This window comes from Dermacentor silvarum, chromosome 7 (assembly GCF_013339745.2).
Source record: "Dermacentor silvarum isolate Dsil-2018 chromosome 7, BIME_Dsil_1.4, whole genome shotgun sequence".
NCBI classification, from domain to species: Eukaryota; Metazoa; Arthropoda; class Arachnida; order Ixodida; family Ixodidae; genus Dermacentor; species Dermacentor silvarum.
Window position 1 is genome coordinate 134,056,371 of NC_051160.1, and position 17,862 is coordinate 134,074,232.

Genomic DNA, 17,862 nt, shown 5'->3' on the forward strand with positions numbered 1-17,862 from the left:
CCCGGAGGGTGCACGGCACAGGAGTTTGGCGATGCGCATCTTACAGCCTGCGCTTCAGAGGAATGTACGGAAACTATTCCATGCCTGACACCCTAAGGGGAGTGGAAAAGAAATAATGTTTATATTCACACCTAATTATAGAGTAATTTTTTCTAGTTTGAAAAGAATGCAACAACTTCTAACCTTTTTTTACGTAAATACCTTTGCTCTTCTGGTAAAATCTTTCCTTCAGCAAATATTTATCTAACAGGCATTACAACTGCTTACTGAACTGCTTATTTTGGTACGAACAGCAATAAACACATATGCAATGAGCACTAAATAGTTGTCGGAAACTGACGAAAAAAATATTTTAGTCTTCTGGCGTGAAAACCTTTTTTTTTTGTTTAAAGCGCCACCTGTCCATCGAACACAATGTTCATACATTATTTATAAGTTCTGTGCGTTCCATACGACATTATTCTAGTGATTGAGCTAAGCAAACCTAATAGGCCAGAACAAAGCTAAGTGAAACCGTGCGCGCGTGAGTATAAATGGCAATATAATTTTGTCAAAGCACCAGCACGCACATCTGCGCTGTGGCGCCGGTGTGAATGAGGTCAAAATTTATTTCAATCTCAGGCCGACATGGATTGGGGAGAAATAAATTCTGAGAAACAGCAACGCCATACAGAAAAATGTGTCGCGAGCGAACACGTTTGCTCTGCTAGCCCTTTTAGATTCATAGTGGTGAAATTATTTTGTGAAGAAATTGCAGCTCAAGTGGCCCCTTTTGTGCAGTTCCTTGGCATACTTTAGAGCAAACAATTTATTTTCACCTGGGTAGCTCTGCTGAGGAGAGATATATGAAGGTTTTTGGCTCTCTCCTTGAACACTGGCCTGATGAAGCTCTTGGCGGAGCTCCAGCGACTACCATCCAACACAGTAGACTGCATGGGTGAGAAACCTGCGTAGAATATATCGGAGCACATAAATGAAGGGTATCGCAACTTTTCAGAGCTTGCCCACCGCACTTTTTTTAACAGCGAAGCTGTTCTAGCTAACCGTAAGAGATGGCGCCTGCTGTCGCAAAACCTCACTGAGCTATGACGTCACTGCCTTACCTAGCAACCACCTCGCGGAGCGGCGGGGGCCTTGCCTTCTTTCTGTGCCGTGCACATGTTGCATTGACATGGGACGTTAAAGGGCCCCTAAACCACCCAGAGGTCGAAATTTAGTTCCGGCGTTGCACTTGTGCACGAGTCTACAACGAACACGTAGCCGCGAGAATTTTTCGAAATGGTGCCGTAATAGCGGAGTTACACGCGTTTGATGATCGAAAAACGGCCCTCCCTTATTTCGCTCTTTCCTTCGCTACTCTCCTCGTCGGCTGGTCTCCCCTCCTCGCCGAGTGCTGCTCGAAATGTCACGTGACAAACGTCATCGCCAACGCGCTTCTCAAAACACTGCCTATTTCCGGTTAAGGCACGTCCATTCCAGCCATGATGCTAGCGGCACATATACGGACGACGATCCGGCCTTCAGTCTGCCGCGCGAGAGGTGTCCAAAGTAGACGGCAGTTCGGCCGGCGCCCCGCCCGCTGCTCGATCAACAAGTCAATCCACAACCGCGAAGCTGCGCGCCTCCGCCACCGGCAACAAAAACATCGGCTGCAGCTGAGTGCACGGCTACCGACGGGAGACGACCGGCTCGGCTGTGCTCGCATCGCAGCCGATGGCGCCGCTAATATCAGCGTATTTTTCTTCTTTGTGTACAATTATTGCGAAAAGCGATAACAACGATTAGAAAATATTGCGGCTTGTGAGCGAAGGTAATTCATTTCGAATCACCGTCCGCTTTAGCTTTGAAGGGAACAGGAAAAGGCCTAGCGACGATATGGGCGCCGTCAAGCGATCAGCGGCGGTGAGGCTGCCGCACAAATGAGTCCCGGTCTCATCCTCTCTACGTACGGCAAGGAAATCTCGTCGCTCGCGAGCAAAACCGCTGCCGGCCGGCGGCCCGCGAATGGCAAACGGCGTGCGGCGAGTTAGCGTGCCGGTAACGTGACTCAGCGCTTCTCGGCTACCCGCTGTTGCTGCGGTGCCGGCCCGTGTTATGCGAAGCGTGCCGCTATAGACCCTGTGTTGCGCGCACGTCTGGAAAGGCCGACAGTGTTCGCACAGTTAATCAGACCGCTAAGCATGACTGTGTTGGAACACGAGCGATTTGGCACTTGCGTTGCGGGCTGCAATTACCGATGCGCAAGCGCGCACAAGCGAGCAACACGGCGAGGACGAGCAGGGAGCGCGCGTACCTGCTAGCAGACAAACCGGAAGTCGTAAGTTCTTGTTTGACCAATGGACATCGTTACCACCGTTGACATCACCAGATTCCCCCTGCTGACATCATGACGACCGCTGGGGATACCGGAAAAGCGAGGGAAGGAGGACGGCATTGTTTTTTTGATCTTGTGGCGCTCCCGCGGCGCGTAGCGCTGCAGCGTTTGGCATCGTTGATCGTGACGGCATGCTGAACTCGATGCGCGTGTTTACTTGAAAGGGTCAAAAAATATCTGAGGTGGTTTAGGGGCCCTTTAAGGAGAGGGAAGGAGAGCATGCGCGCTGCACGCGCAATGCTCGGGATAGGGAAAGAGAAAATGAGAGCGAGATAGAGACAGTAAGAAATTGTAGCAGCACCAACGAGGCAACGCGCAGAGCTGCTGCCGACGCCGCCCACGTGGCAAAGACGCGCACGCGCCGAAGCAGTAGCGATGACGTCACCTCGCGTTGCCCAGTGACCGCTGGCGTAGGTGCGCGCTCACTTCGCCCGACACAGACACGGCTCCTGCCTGCTTGCCTGCGTTTGTGGCATGTCTGGAACGCTCTCGCTCGTTTGCACCGTTCGCGAAATGTCGCGAAAGGGATGGTCTTCCCAAAATGATTGCTCGAGAACACCTTTACTACATGCGTAGTTAAGTCAAGTTAACACCTAGCAGCAACCAAGTTCATACCTAGCAGTTGCAGCCAGCCAGACTTAAGGATTGACACTTTTGCTGTGCCTAAGCTTTGCACGACCTAGTGCAAACTTGCCCGCGTTCTTTCAGTCCTCGCATGGCTGCATGTGCATGTTTTGCTATAGCCATCAATTCATTCGTTCCGCTCAGTGCAAATTATTTTATGTATTAGATAAAAAGTACTACCTTCTTTCTACATTCAAAGTGGCGACAGTAGTGAACGAGAAGCATGTACAGGGTGTCCCAGCTTTTCCGAGCGTGAAAGAAGCCCGCGAATACACGCAAAGTGCCTCGAGCGTCCAGTCGCGCGGCAATTCTGCGTGTATTCGCGGGCTTCTATCACCCCCAGAAAAACACATTTATGCAGCACGTATTGAGCAACAGAAAGCTGTATGGGGAGTTTTTCGTGTTGCTCTACAACTTTCTCATTGACGCTTTGATAATTAGGAAAGGACTTCTCGAGTTAGATAATTAGTTACAAGTACATAATTAAATCTCAGTAACGAAAAAATTACTGGCGGCTACTCCACTGTACTGGAACAATACGCACTAGGTTTGCTTCGCATTACGCCGTTTCTCTTGTTTTTTAAATTGTGCTGCATTATAGCTGGGACACCCTGCATATGAAATAGCTTCCTTCTTTTAGTTTTTTTTTTAAATTCTGGCTGCTACGAAAACAACCACATCTCAAGGGTACAACACTAAACTTAGGAACAACAAGACATAAGTACAGGTAAAGAAATGCGCCGTGGAGTGAACAAGAACGTCGGTCTTGGTAATGGTGACAAGTCCCGCTGACTGCAATGCACTAATGTGCCTCAAACTGACCTGTCTTATGGTTGACTTCTAAATATAGCGCGCAACATCAAAACACGTCGTCTATATTGACGCTTCCTGTTCACTGAATAGCACTAGGTAAAATAAAGAGAAGGAAGAAGCAAAATAAAAGAGGAACGTTGATAGGTTTACCACAACGGAAAATTCGGTTTGCTAATGAGGGAATGGGGAGGGCGAGGTAGGAAGATAAAAACCGAGTAGGAAAGAAGTATGAAAATACCTGAGGAAATACATCGCATATCGTCGCTTTACCCTTTATAGACACTAAGGAAAAATTATAAACATGACTAATTTTTAAAGCTACCAGTTTCTACGCTATACATTGTTAAGGTGCAAGGATACACTGCAAGGTTATCATTCTTTCGAGTTGCCAAAATAGAAAACACGAGGAAATATCAATAATTCAGCAATGAAACTCTCCGAAACTCGTTAGGTGTCGCTTAAGACATTTAGCTAATAACAAAACGTGAACTGGTGTAGAAGTGTTTTCTAAGGCTGGCAGAAATGGCGTGTATTTAAAAACGACAACAAAACAAGGCTGAAGTACCGCTGAAGCAGAAACTTTGAGAAGTCACCCATTTAAACGTCGCCGTGCTGTGCAGTCATAAATGGCCGCATGTCACGTCGTTTAACATTACGTTTTCATAGGTTTTCATTACGTTTTCATTACGTTTTTGTTGTGTACAATTATTAGAACCCTAAATGTTGCTACTGCTACTGCATTAGCCATCTTCCAATGTAAATACAACCATCACTTTGGACGCGTAACGTTAAGAGTGCAGACAGAACGTATCGTTCTCCAGTGTTTGTTGTTGTTATGGCCTCTAAAACTGCTGAAGTGGTTAATTTGTTTACATCTTCGTAAAACTCCCAATTATTAAGGAAGAAATAAAACTTCTAAAAGGAGCAGAACTTTCCAGGATAAAGCTTTACCATATACAGAATTGCTATTAGAAAAGGAACAAACCAGTGATTTCCTACCCTTGCAAAAATGGGTTTGACCATTCGGGCACCCGGGAGTTACCAACCAGTCACCTCCCTGTGGACTCGACCTTCCTCTATACCTAGTCTTCAGATTTTCTGCAGACTCCGTGCAGACAGCCTGAGGACTTGTCTCTATAATGTGCGTGCATGTCCAGTGTGTGCGTTTGTCCATACGCATACGAGTATATATATTCTGAACCATGACAGGTTTTATCATTGAAAAAAACGGTTAGTTCTGCCATTTTTACATTACGTAAACTTGGCCACTGATTACTATAAGCACAATCGGACAATGGCAGTAACCTAAAGCAATTATTTATAATAATTGAAATGAGGTAATGGCTACATAAACTGCATTAAATACAGCAGTTGAACTATGGGTCGATTCACAGCCTGGATGTAAGTGTACATATATACAGGTTGCCACACAACGCCATGCGATCACCGAAAACATGGTCGCTTTTGGCGCCAGCCAACAGGTGGCGGCACCAGGAGCATGAGAGTGCCGGTAAAATTACAGGTGCTACTATTTTCCCGTCTTCAGCTGTCGGCATGTCGCTACATGTGCGTGCTCGCTGCATTAACGCCGGCTGATGTGTAGTTTATTCGTGTGTATGCTATGCCGGCTGAAAGTGGAGTGCTTTTTCTGTGTACTAATGATCCAAAACCCCTGGGGCCGCGTAATGTAGCGTGCAGTATCTTTTGTGTGTTACGCCGATGATTATCGTAGTTAGGCACGTTCGCACTTTCTTTGTTCCCGGCTCGTTAAAAGCTTCAGGTACTCTGGCTGCGCTCGCATCGGATCACAGTGCACGGAAGAATTTGATGAAAGTCGTGCTATCACATGCTGCAGTTCATCCACAATTCTACAGTGTTTACGCAGGATGGGCCGTGCACCAATGCTTCTTGCCGCGGTACCTGTACGATGTCGCGGAACCTGTGACACGAAGTAGCGGTTGCCGAGTACGCCTGAAAGGTAAGTCCGGTGCTTACGCGAATTCTTTTAGTCCGTGAATTGTAAATTGTTATACAGATCGCAAGATGACTTGTAAAGCGACAATAATGATAGATGTGCTTTCCGAATGTTCATTGTTTTGTGGCAGTGCAGATATAGCATACAGTTTCATGAAAATTGCCCTGAAACTTGTTGATGTTGGCTGAAGCTTTATCGTTTATTTGCTTTCATCTGTGAAGTGTGCTAGGGCCGGGGGTTGTTTGATATGAATGGGCACAAAAATTGAAGCAGGAAAAGTTACCGTTTGTGCCCGTAATTTCCCAGCGAGAAATATCGTATACGGATTTCTGGAAGTACGTCGATGTGTTGACTTCACGGCTAGCGACTGCGTGAGATGGCACCCATTGCTGTATCTGACGCATTGCCAAATTTTAGCTTATATCCGAATTGTTCTATTTATAGAATGTCTTCAGACAGCCCGCATTTCTTGTATTGGATGTCCTATGTGTTCTGGTGTATGTGTAAAGGTTTCTGATTTTACTAAGACGCCGAGATTTCAACAGCAATGTTTCTTTTAAACGAAATATCGTTTCTTTCTCTCTCCTGAAAAGGTCGGGGTCTGTTCTTTTTCAGCGCATCGTCCTTGAGGACAGTGCTTTGTTGCGCCACATAAATAAATTAGGTTTTGGAACGCTTTTCTTGTGCTAACAAGTTTCTTCATAGGACAATTCACATTTCACTTACTACAGATCTGCGTTTGAGTGAAGCTTTTGGTAGTAGATTCATGTCTGCTGCAGTCCCATTTACATGTTACATAACCGCCTATGATGTAATAATTGCACTTTTGTACAGCCAGATGCAGCTTCCTGGAGCTCGTTGTATGATGTAATAATCGGACTTTTGTACAGCCAGATGCAGCTTCCTGGAGCTGGTTGTACGAGACTTTTCACCATATAACATGATCTTGTTAAATAGCAAGTTTGCAATTTAAACAGTGATTACAGTAAACTGACATTTTTTGTAGTTTAGTAAAGTTACGATTTTGTGAGCCAGAGGCATCTCTACACCCCATAGAATCTCCGGCACTTCTACAACCTGACAACACGGCAAAGCGTCTGATCTGCATGCTGTGACAAGGTGTTTACAAAACGGTCACTGCCACTTACACGAGCTGTAGGTTTTGTTGGTATAATTCATACCTAGAAACTCACCTGAGTTGCCCGACAAAAGCAGGAGAGCTTTGGTTACCTTTATTTTAAAATTTTTTGTATACTTCTAACATCCGTGCCTACACAGGTTCTGTGTTCCTAATCATATTTCCCTAAGTAGTGAAAATTGTTTATTACAATTTTTTCGGTGGTGTGGTTGGTATTGATACCCATAATACTACAGATAAAGGTACCTCAGAACAAAAAGCCACAAAAGGGGGTTTGAAATGTTCGAAGCCTGGAATTCAGCATTCCGTAATACGTCACTCTGGATTCAAATTCAACTCTATCCCGAGTAGTCTCTCTGTTGACTTAGGAAAATTCACGAAATTGTTCAAGCTGCGTAACCGTTGTATTTTGACAATATACCGCAAGACATTGTTCCTGATATTGTTGCAGGGTTGTACTTCCCAAGATATGTCCCTAAATTATGTCTCTAAAATTAATTTCCTTCTTTAACCGAATACACATGCAGCAATTTTAAATGCGCAGACCTCAAATTGAAGAGGGCATAAGCTCCATGTTGTAGAAAATGGGGCCCAAGAGCGACTCCACTTCCAAGGAATCAAGTGGCGAGTAGATATTATGACTCACTAGTTCATCGTTCGTGGTGCTGGGGCAGGCACTGTGACACACAAAGGTAGTGGAAACAAAAACACATGACAAGTGAAGCGCGAACTGTCAACTGAGCTTGGTAAACAAGAAGGAACCCGTAGCCACTATCATCAGCTAGCTGCGGGTTATATGTGCTAAAAGGCGGAGATAAGATAATCAGAATGAATCAGAACTGACAAGGCGATCCACTTGAAACATACCGAGCCGATATTGTGTTGGAAATTGAATGACGATGAGGTAGACGCACAGACGGCTCGCTCACGCAGGCTTCAGCACCGGCCACAACTGCGCAAAATGATTCCCATATCTCTCTCGTCACTTTGCGCTTACTTCTGAGGAGGATTTCCGCGCTGTTAAAAGATGGTGTGCAACCGCATCTCACGCAGTGCACAGCCAAGTTGCCTGTGCATTTACTAGGCTGAGGTCATATCTGTGATCACAGAGCTACTGATTCCAGCACCGGTGCATAACGTAAGCACAGTTGCTTGTGAGCAGTACTTTGTAAATGACTCCCGCTTCACACGCAACATGTCCCTAATTTTTCATGTGCGAAGAGGCAGTTGTTTATAAGATACCGCTCACATGCAACCATGCCTACGTAGGATAAATGTGCTGGTGCTTGAACCAGAGTCTCGGGAAGCACAGATATACTTTCATCCTCGTAAATGCGCCAGTCAACTTAGCTGCGCACTGCACGAGATGCAGTTACACACCGTATTTTGAAAGTACGAAAATCCTGCTCACAAGCAAGCGCGCAAAGTGATGAGATACGAGAAGCATTTTGCATGGTTGCGGCTGCTGCTGCAGCCTGCGTGAGTGCGCCATCTGTGTCTCTATTTCATCACCAAACTCAATTTCAAACATAATATTGCCTGTATATAATTCGAGTGGGTCACCTTGTCGGTTCTGATTCATTCTTTATTATCTTTTCTCTGCCATTTTTAGTACATGTAACATCCAGCTGAATATAGCAGCTATGAGTATAAATCCTTATTCATTAAACTCGGCTGACAGTTTGCGCCTCACTTGTGTGTTTTAGCTTCCACTAACTTTGTGTGTCACTGAACAACAAACGAGCCTTTTTAAACTTTGCTTACCTTACTCACTGCTTCATTCCTTGAAAGAAACATTTTTGGTTTGAATCAGGCAGCCATGAAGAAATCAAAGACGAATAAATAGTGCAAGAAATACTATTGCGTCTGTTATTTCATTGCATGCGTGAATGCATGCCAGTTCCCGATAGATGGGCTACACAGAATCTGCCAAATGTCTGCTCATTTGCTGCATCCTGTGACCACAGTCTCAAGAGAATTTCTTCAGACATGCTGCATCCTGTGGCTACACAGGCTGAGCAGACTTTCTGCAGAAAGGGTGTACCCATTGCCCACTGGGAGGTGACCGGAAGTGACAGAAAGTCTGTCATCTGTCTACACGTATTCTGCATCCCGGGTGACTCAGAGTCTAAGATTTTTGCAGCAATACTGCAACTTCTTTTGTAAGGGGAGATACGCCGTTACATCAGATCTACAGGCTTTACGAGTTGTTTTGCAGTGATCTCCAGCCTAAATTTTATCAATCGCACACTATAATAACTACTGAGTCATTTCGAACCTTAGGTTCCATTTAGTGGCTTGGCATTGCTTCCATGAAACACGTTTTTTTTTCTTACCGAGATATTCTTTAATGTTCTCTCGTGCAGTGATGCAAAAAAGCTACATTACCAAAACTGTCAGTTCAGAATCTTCAATATTAGGCAAACTCGGCTCCAGAAAAACTAGAAAGCCTAAAAACACAACTGAGGCCAGAACCGTCATCAATCGTCGAAATGGAAGCTCATGGCTGAAGTCTGCCCGTTGTTTGTGCAAGACTGATCGTAGATTATAACATGATCGCCAGAGCTCGCGTGTATTCGTGAATGTGCACCACTGTTCGTGACAGGCCACAATCTGATCACATGCACCTGGTTATCTATAGAATTCGCGACAACGTTCAAGCTATCTAGGATACTGTATGCGCGCGTTGTGCCCAACGACAACTCGATGAAGGTGATCGTATGCTTAAAACGAATAGCAGCCAAAGGTAACGCAAGGACGCACGGCAACATAATAGGACAACTATTCTGGCTGCAAAGATCAAACCTTTCTCCACCTATTCCTCGAACAGCATTAATGGATTATATAGGGCTGGTTACTAGACACAATCTTATTCATTAGACGTGAAATAAATGTGTGGGTGCGAGGTCACGACGGGTGCTATTGATGACAATTTTTTCTTATCCAACAACAGCCTCGTCTGATAGAATTACCTTTTAAGTAAGCGACTGCTATCCTCTGCAGTCACTGTGCAAAGATTATTTATGTAAGCAACTTCACTTCCTTTAGCCCTTTGCGCACCGTGGCGGCAATTAAGAAGCCACAATGTTCCATTAGGTAGGAGGAACGAGGAATTTCGACGTGCATCATGTTGTTAGCACTTGCAAAACTGGAGCATTTTAACCATGGAATGCCTTTAGTTCCCGTTGTCGGCGACCTGCAAGTGACCTTGAGGCAAAAGCCAGAGCCGTTATCCGTCCTCTTGCTTGCGGCAAACGAGAATATCCGGGCATCGTTGCGAGAACAAAACGAGATCACCCGGGCAACCAGTCAAATGTTTAGGAAGTGTGGTTTCTGGCCCCCAATCCTTTGCACCGGGCCGCATTGCATACGCTAGTTACTGGCCAAACAAGTTATAAAAAAATATTGCTTCCGAGTTCTTCCTAATGTTTCTTCACAATATCATTCACGCTGTAGCTTCTAGGACGCTGAAGTTTTATTTGCCTTTCCAATAGCTACGTTCAAAAGACAGATACAGGGCACCATACACTTGATTGTCATCTTTTGGCGCTGAGACAGGTTTGCCTGTGCTCTTTTGAATGCCAACTGTCCGTGTGTACCGCGGTGAGGGTTTTGCGTCACCTCGAGAGATGGCGCCACGCTTCGTGGCACCTCATTCAGGTGCTTTTCTCCTAGCTGGGCAGTGCGCTCTTTTTCCTTGGCGTCTTTCGCTGCCTGTCGCGCCGCCTTCAGCAGGTGTTCTTCTAGCTGGGCAGTGTCCATATGAATCAGTGCAGAATACGGCGTATGGTGGTGTGGTGCGCTGTGCCGTTGCGATCATGCACTGCACCCATTTTAATATTGTGGCTAGTCGCATCTCAAACCAATCTGCTTCACCGGTAGCGAATTCATACATCTACTCTGGATTACGGGAGTGCCACCCAACTCCATTTCTTTCCCGCAATTCCTGCAGTCAATACTAAGGGTACGTATGTAAGTTAAAGCAAAGGTTCAGTTTCTGTTACAAAAAAAAAAGAGCGCGGTAATGTCGAAAAACGTGAAATCGACGTTTAACTACCGTATAATTGCTTGAATTAAATTGAATAATAAAAAGTTTAAATTGATGGCCTTGCTTTTTTATTGATTTTGCACAGCTGAAGCACAAAATAAGAAGCAACCTCTCCCGCCAATCACCCCGATTTTATAGATTAATGTGAGGGATTGATTTATATTTCACATGAAAAGTGGAGATATCAGTGATTGTGAGCTCGAATTATTTCATATAGCATAGGTTTCTTGCTGTCATTTCTCATACAGTTGCAAAGTAGTCTTTCTCACTGATGGGCTTATGCTGCTTGAACTCGCCTAAATAAACAGTCGGCCATTGGCCGCATCGTTTACCTCGCATTTGTCATACATACTTATTTATTGGGACAACGAATTGTAAACCTTACATTTATTCCGTGTAGCTGAAAAGGATGACGTCAGAAAAACACTGCATTTGATTGTTCATTTACATGATACATACATTTCTGTGACTGCTATTATTCACCTTTCATTGTTTTTGAGGTCGTCTACCGGGAAAAAATTATCTAAGGCTATTTACACAAGTCATGTTCACACGAGCGCTTACCTGTCTGCTCCGCGGCGTTATAGTCGACGATCTTGAAGCCTAACTCTTCACCGGCTTTCAAGAATGTGGGCTGAAGTTCGGTTTTAGTAACAGGAACGGTCACTGGCAGCTCTCCAGTAAGACCTCGATACGCTGCAAAATTTACCGACAGTTCAGAACAGTCTGGCTCGATTAGGTATTGCAACAATTACTTGGTGGGTTGATTTGTTTGCATCTTCGTAAAATTCCCAATTATTAAGGAAGAAATCCTGCTTCTTCTAAAAGAAACAGAATTTCCAAGATAACGCACACGCAAATTCTCACACACATTCCGGTCCAGCACAGAAAAACTAAAGCCATTAGGATTGTAGCCTACAGTTCATATAGTACTAGTCCCTCATAGTTGCCCCGTACTGACAACATAGTGTCAATTTCTGGGTGGAGCTATTATCAGAAGGATTGACTGTTGGGCTAGTTGATGTAGGAATATGACATTACCACTATCATGTTCAAGTGAATGAACGACGTAAATTATCGGTGGCATTTGTTAGTGTTATTCCTAATACTAATTTACCAAATTCGCCAGAAATAATCACATTTTACTATACGCAACAAGGGCTACAGGGCTCGCTTTTTATATATTGAATAGCTCATACACCTTATCTTAAATTAGCACACTGCTTAGCATATTTGAAAACATACGTTTTAATGTATGTTGAGTTTACTAAGTTTGGCTTTCCGGCAACTTTTATTTGTTTATAGCACTCATATTGTTTTACTAATTGTTTCTTTTTGCTGTAGTGTAACAAGTAAATAAACCACCTTTTATTTTACACTTTCACCAATTACTCTATAAACTATACTACAGGATGCCCGACAGCCTTGTGCTACCGAAACTACTTCTGTAAATAAATCTGTATCTTCTTCGCTGTTATCAAACCAGTAACAACCGTGATTCTGAAAACAACCAGATATAACAAACACCCGATGCGTAGCTGTGCCAGCCACAAACTACGCCTTATATGTTTTTGCATTGATTGTATATTTTTAATTTAGATGTTTTATGTTACCGTTGAGGCTTTATGTTGAGAAAAGTAAAAGAAGACCTGCATTATGTTAGTTTGCTTGAAAGTGGCTGGATTTAGAGGAGGAAATTATGAAGTTCGAAAAGTTATCAAGAAAAGTACAGGAAAAGATGAACCGGGTGTCGATAAAGCCAATACTCTGGCTTTACTTAGTTGATACCAACCGAGTGAAAGGCATCCTTTCATACGTGATATCAGTTTTTCATCCGCGTCGGTGGCCAGCCACCGGCCACTACCTGAGCGCCAGCATGCTCCCAGAGCAAGACACAAAAAGTTCGTGGGGCCGCAACATTCATATGGGGACGGATTACCAGCGAAGCTGTTTAGACTGCATAGATGGGCTGCATACACTATGAAATCTTCCTTTTTTTTCATACGGCACCACACTACGCCCACACACATCTGCCGTGGTTCCGTAGTGGCTATGGTGTTGAGCTGCTGAGCACGAGGTCGCGGGTTCGAATCCTGGCCACAGCGGCCGCATTTAGATGGGGGTGAAATGTGAAAACACCCGTGTACTTAGATTTAGGTGCACGTTAAAGAACCCCAGGTGGTCCAAATTTCCAGAGTTCCCCACTACGGCGTGCCTCATAATCAGATCGCGGTTTTGGCAAGTAAAACCCCATAATTTTTGTAGGCCCACACAAGCGCCGCCGCGGTCACCGCACCTCCCATGTATCAGCCGCAACCGCAGCTGCAACCATGCCGGCACCTCCGACACGCATGCCGTTTAAACCGCAGAAGCGCAGGTCACGTGCAAAGGCACCGTCGCCACCGTCTTTCGCTCTCTCCCCGTACAAGTCTCCGTTGCAGTCCACGCGCCGTAATAGGGACGTAAGCCACGCAGGTACTGCCCCCCCCTCCCCCACCCCGCACTGCGAACGCATGCGGGGGATGGATACGGGGGCTAGAGATAAACAGCTTCGCTGTAAAAGTCGCCACTTTCCAATAGCGCAGTTGCTATGTGGCATGGCTATGCATTAGCCTCTTCCAGAAGCTGAGGGTCTACTTCAGCTGCAGAAGCAGTGGTATTTGAGCGTGTCCGTATGTATTCATGATGGCTGCACAGCGCAAGGAAACACCACACGAGGGAAAAAGGACAGGACAAGCCACTCTCGTACTACAAAGTGCTGTCACATTATACCTGAGCCATACAGCCCCACTCCGCGGTCCCTTAGCAGGATAGACCCACACTTCCCGCAGTGGTGCCCCAAATGCGGAGCCGATTCATGCTGTTTCGATCATATTATCTGACTGTGCCCAGCCATAGAAAACTCTATACTTGCCACAAAGGAACAGTGGGAGGAGTTCCTAAGAAGCGACCACCACCACATCCAACTCCAGGCAGTCCAGAGGGCCCACGACATCGCAACGGGATTTCGCCTGCCGGTGCCATCGTGGGCGGAGTCACCGACTTGACCTGAGGGAGCCTTCGGCTCCCCGTGGCCAGTTTCTCAGGACCAATAAAAGTTCTTGTCACCGTCATACCGCGATATTGCTGCATAGCTCAACATATCCTTCCTCGATTCTCCATTAGCTTTTCAAAAATTGCTGGAACCTTCTGGCTGCGCAAGAGAGAAAGAAAACAAGCAGGGCTAAGAGGTTAACAAGACAGAAGTCCAATTAGCTACTGGTGATGAAGGTTGTTTGCCTACAACAAACTCAGAGCCATAAAAGTACCAAAAGCACGCGAGCTAGGGCCGATCACGCGTGTAAGCGCACGCAACTGCTTGACGTGAATAGGTGGCCGCGAAGCGACGGAATAAGCAGCGTTCACCTCACCAAAATGTCGATGTAGTTGACGGACGAACGGGCGACCAGAGAGTAGCATCTCCGGCTTGAAGAGGGGACGCAGGCGGCTTGGCATCACGTTCAGATGGAGGCGGCGTTCTTTCTGGCCAGGCATCTGGGCGCGAACTCGGGCCCGTAGGCCGACTATTCCCGCTCTGCTTGTATACGGGCACAGGATTTCGCCGGCCTCGGGCAGCAGTCCGCGATCAGGTTGAGTTGCGACGCCCGAGAACGGGTTGGCAGGAGGCGCGGTCGGGTGAAGTCCTGGACGCTCCGGTCCAGAACCTGAGGCCGGTCTTCAGCTCCAGGTCCGGTGATCGACCTTCGTTCGGCATCGCTTCCTGGAACTCCCCCTTTTCTTCTTCTGGTGCGTCTCGCTTTTGTGCCACTCTGGCGGATTTGTCTTTGCCTGATTGGTGACATTCGGAGTTCCTGTACACAGGCGATTAGCGCCTCAGAACTGCGTCGGTTCTTTTGATTGGAACTTTTTCCTTTTATTTTATCTTCTTTCGCCGTGCGTTCTCGACCCTGACACTCTTCAATGTGGACGCACTTTCTTTTTGCCCTCCTTTCCCTACTACGGCACTGTCTCGCGTACTCCGCACATCACACTGCCCTGTATGGGTAGTGTGATTATAAGAATTAAGGAAAAGGGAAAGGAGAGAGAATAAATCTACAGAGTAGTAGACACGGGATGTCTGGGGGTGACTTCCCAGGACCGCTGAATAAAAGAAAGAGATAGCACAGTGCGAATCTTCCTGGGTTGATGATCGGTAAGGCCTTGTACACTGTTTGCTTGCTTCTTCTTTTTGTCGACCATCCAGTCGACTCTGAAAACATTGACGTTGCACGACGAAGTAGGCTGCCCTAGCCGTAAACACGCTCGATGGTTGTTTCGCTGTTTTGGCATTTAGGGTTGTACTCCAAATTTCTGACGCCTATGTTCAGTCGCAAGTGGAAACAATAGTGCTTAATAGCACCTTAATTTGCGCTGAAATACGTATGCCGGGGCAAAGCGATCGTAAATTTCAATTGGAAGTTTGGGTTCATCTTGTCCAAGTTTCCTCGTGTGCCTTGTGTTTAGGCGCAAAGTGGGCCATGTTAACCAAAACGTGATAACTTGTAATCAAACTATTCTTGAAATTGCCCCTGTGATATATTGTCCAGCAAAAGCATTTTAGTGGGGATAAGATTTAAAAATTGGAGGACATCTAAATACTTCTGATGAGTTATTAATGCGAAAGCATTAATGTCCAGTCGAACGCCGCTGAGGAGTCGAAGTTTTGACTGCGAATAATGTTTTTGAGTTTTGCTGTGGGATATGTTATCAAGTTTCGCGATTAAATTATTGCGGGTTATTTTTTGTGCAGTTTCTATGATAGCATATTGCTTACTTACTGATGCTTACTTAGATGATGTGCATGCTGCTCTATGTCTCTGTTTAAACTGCATATCCTCCTTCTGATTACCCTGTTGCGTCTCTGACACCTCCAGCTTCTTTGTAGCTCTTCCTTAGCCTCGCACATGTGCAGGAGCCTACTGTCTATGACTTCTAACTTAGATTTTGGTGCAACTATTCGTGTAGCCGTGGTTACGGCTTTCCTTAACTGTTTGGTTGATTCTGCTATGTTTTTAGTTTGGCCGCTAGCATCCTCTATATTGTTCCGGAAATTAGTCCAGTCTACAATTTTGCGCGTTTTGCCTTTTCTTACGCTGTACCGCACAGAGTGTTATTTATATTGCACTGTGTTAAATGCCCAGATCTTGCTGGGTATTTATCCACTGCGTGTCCCTTAAGTTTTTCTTGAAAGTAACGTCTGGCGTACTGTCGATGCAAACACTGGTGCGTCTCCTGGTTGGAGCTGAAAGATCGGCAACGAGGGTTAGGCCCTCCTGTTGCGCGTCTATCCAGAGGTTTCTGCCTTCGGAACTCTCGAATTTATAACCCCATGCCGCGTGTTGAGCATTGAACTCTCCAACGATCGGGGATTAAGTCGTCATTTCTTCGGAGAGTTATTGTTCGGACCTTAATTACATTTTGTACTCGCAACTATTTAAGGAGTTTTTTATCACTCAAGTTTAGGAAACCTGATATTCTGATATTAGTGAGTGGTGTGCTGACATTGTGACTTTGATATCACTGAAACTGGTGAGATCAACGAGCTTTTGCACATGGTCTTCGTTTTTTAGTTGAAGAAGGAAGTCCCCGCGTGACATCTTTGAGGTTGTATGGTCTTTTCCAATTCTTTCCTGCGAGGCATTTAGCCACCAAAAATAGAGATATCTTTGTTATTGGTGTGGGTCCTTCGCTGTGCATTGCATGGTAACGTGTAAATGTCTCTGAGTTCTTCGAAAAGTGAAATCAAAAGTTGCATCCGTGCGCCCTCTTTTCATAGGGCGACCTGGAAGGGGAGGGGGCGAGCATTTGCCATCACATCGTGTGAATATTTGGCGGCGATGGTAGCCACCCGCAACGGAGTCCAACAAGGGACGCTACAAGGTTCGGAAAATGCTTGTACATGCCAGCTATGCGACGCCACTATAACCTAATATAATACCGAAGGCGCGACATGATACACACGGTTAACCCTCGCCATGAGAGAGAAAGACGAAGATTCGAGAGGAGGATAGGAAAATCTGGCAACTACCGATTTCTCCCGGGTGTGTGAGTCCGTGGGTGCCGTCTATGTAAAGCCGAGTTCAAAGGGCTTTGTTGCCTCCGCTGAGCGGCCGTAAAGGTCCAAACACCCGCGGTCGGCGCAACCCTCAGGATCCCCCTTTGCACATACATGGCTAAGCCGCGCACAGTTTCGACGCGGGAGCAACAACTCCCGTGTGCTCGGGTACGTGGTGTCACAACACACCAAACGCCGGCTTACGCAGACGTCCCTGTGGGGAGTGATAGAACGATTGCGATGGCATCATGATGATGGTATGACAATGAATGCCTGACCAGTGAATGACAACAATGTCGTGACGACGACTGCATGATGAGAGAAGCATGACAACACTGGAATGACAACGATGCGATTACTACGATAGCATCAATTCCACAAGAAGGTACCTAGTGGCCCAAGCTGTTAAACAATCTAGGCCGCTGGGGCGGCGTCCACGGCCTGACCAAGGCGGCATGGCAAGAGTCAGATGACGAATCTGGTATGACGATGATGGACGGACCATGAGCACATACCTAGTGGCTCAAGCTAATAGAAAACTTGGGTCACTGGTTTGGCGTAAGCGGCTAGATAGATATATTCATAGGTAGATAGATAGGCTCAAAACGCCTGAAGTAGGAAAAGGATGCTAATCACATTGATAAAGCAGTATCACTCAAATTTGCACAATAAAATGGACTTTAACGTAGATTATTGGGATGGCTTTCGGTTTCGCATGAACCAGCCTAGGGCAATATGAACTACACCGGTGGTTCAAGTATATAAGTCTCTGGAGGTGCGTGAAGGTTCTCCATAT

At 45.9% G+C, this 17,862-nt stretch overlaps 1 protein-coding gene across 1 annotated transcript in view; it reads right to left on the reverse strand.

The window, feature by feature from the left end:
* Positions 1–17,862, reverse strand: part of LOC119459192 (glucose dehydrogenase [FAD, quinone]) — a 69,713-nt gene that overhangs the window by 29,165 nt on the left and 22,686 nt on the right. The gene's annotated exons all lie outside the window — the stretch shown is intronic.